Source organism: Otolemur garnettii, unplaced genomic scaffold (assembly GCF_000181295.1).
Source record: "Otolemur garnettii isolate 467f Iridium unplaced genomic scaffold, OtoGar3 scaffold00017, whole genome shotgun sequence".
Lineage (NCBI taxonomy): Eukaryota > Metazoa > Chordata > Mammalia > Primates > Galagidae > Otolemur > Otolemur garnettii.
This window is the reverse complement of record NW_003852412.1, coordinates 15,477,121-15,479,412: the sequence shown is the minus strand read 5'-3', so window position 1 is coordinate 15,479,412 and position 2,292 is coordinate 15,477,121.

Genomic DNA, 2,292 nt, shown 5'->3' with positions numbered 1-2,292 from the left:
TTGAAGATATTAAGCCAGTGGATAAAAATATAAGCAGCAGATACGGAAATTTTTTTAAGTATCCATGGGAAATTATAAGCATTGATCATTGGTTAGACTACAACAAAATTGTTCAGTATATTCTTAAATATGGAAATTGTATAATACATCTTGCCTGGACACGATTAGGAAGTTATTAAAAACAAATTAAAAAGTAAGACCTCTAACCATTTGTAAATTACAGTATGTCTTTGATTACGCTGCAAGGTTTGATATTGATATTCTCATTTTTCTCCAGATCATCTAATCACTATAATTTTGGTTTCTATTTATATTCAATAACTGTTTAGAAAACAAAAATTATACTAATTAAATGACTTAAGAAAAAATTATGAATACCAACATCAGACCTTGCAGATGCAACTGAAGATAAATTCACAGCCAAATTTTTAGTTTATATTCTTTTGTATTATTTGTATTTAAAAAAAGAAAAAAAGCTAGTAATGTAATTAAAATGTTTGAAAATAGAAAAACCTAAAAGAACAGGAGAATGGAAATAATGTTTTTAAAAGAAGAAAACATATTAGTGAAACAGAAGTAAACTAATAGACTAATTCCATGCAAAGATAATGATAAGAGTGCTAATTGAGTTTAAAAGAGTCAAAACACATCTTTTGTGTGAGGGCCAACAGTTGAGAAAGACAGTCCAGGGCAGGTAGGCTGACTCTACTCACAAAGTCATCCAGAGACTAAAACTAGTAGGTGCTCTGCCATTGTACAGGGCATTTAATTTTTTTATCTTTTTTTTTGTTGTTGTTGTCTCCATGGATGAAATTAGTTTTCTGAAACATTTAGGTTTCACACAATAGGATAGGGAAAGAAAGTAGAGAGTTTTCCAAACTCTTAAGACTAATACCTAGAAATGACACATCTCTTCTGCTTACATCCATCAGTAAGAACTTGAATCTTAGCTGGGATGTCTTATGCCTGGCTATGGCTCTTTTACCAAGAAAAAAAAAAAACAAATTTTCTCTTCTATCTTTTAGTATATCTGTCACAGTTGCTTCAGTGAAAGTAGCATGTACATAGATAAAACTACATATCTCAACATAATGAAGTGTCCTGGGAAAATTTAAATAAAATTGAAGTAGAAGCAGAAAATATATAAAGAACAATGGCCATAATTCTTTCCAAAATTGCTTTTGTAATCAGGCAGTGTTACTGCTATGTTCTTTAACTTTCAATGAGTAGATAGACACCATATAATATTAACTTCTTCAGACCATTATAAAGAACAATTTGCCATCAATTCATTTTGAAAAGGAAGAATAATCTTGATACTCAAGTTTGAAAAAATTTAGTACAACAAAGACCTGTCTCGTATAAAATATAGATGTAAAAACCCTAAATAAAATGTTAATATAATTCAGTAGCCTATTAAAAAGCCTATTGCATCACTGGTCAAACATGGCTTATTTCAGATATAAAATATTGGTTTAAGTTTTAAAAAACTACTATGATTATTTATATCATGCTTACCAAAAGCAAAAATAAATAATATCAATCAAAAATGAAAAGGCAGAAGGCATCTTTTCTTACTCCTGATTCCTTTGAAAATTATTTTTACAGTACTAGGTGAAGAAATAATTTTTAGTTTGTGAAAAGTGGTTATTTTACATCAACCAATAGCCAAAATATTTAATAAGTATTTTGCATTAAAATTGTCAAGACAACTTATTCTTATCACCATTTTAAATGTTTTTCAGAAAAATACTACAGATGACTTATGTCTTAGTCCATTTTTATTGCTATAACAAAATACCCAAGACTGGGTAATTCATAAAGTACAGAAATTTATTTCTTACAGTTCTAGAGGCTGGGAAGTCCAGGATCAAAGCACCAGCACCTGGTGTCTAGTGAGGGCTATCTTGCTTCAGGTCCATTCACAAGGAAAGACCCCTCATGGCCTAATTCCCTCTTAAAAACCCCACCTGTTAATACTATCAAATTGGCAACACCTGAATTTTGGAGGTGAGAAATTCAAATCATAACAGCTTAAAAATAATGGATGGCATACTAATGAAAATCAGTAATTTCCTTCCCTGTGTTTTCATGCTCACCACTCCCTTTAATCTCCTTTTTACTTTCTAGTAATCATAGTACTATTTCAGTTCCTTTATTACTACCTTCATACATTCAAAAATATTTTTCTTATGGGCTGCACCTGTGGCTCAAGGAGCAGGGCGCGGGCCTCATATAGCAGAGATGGCCAGTTCAAACCCAGCCCCAGCCAAAAACTGCAAAAAAATAAAA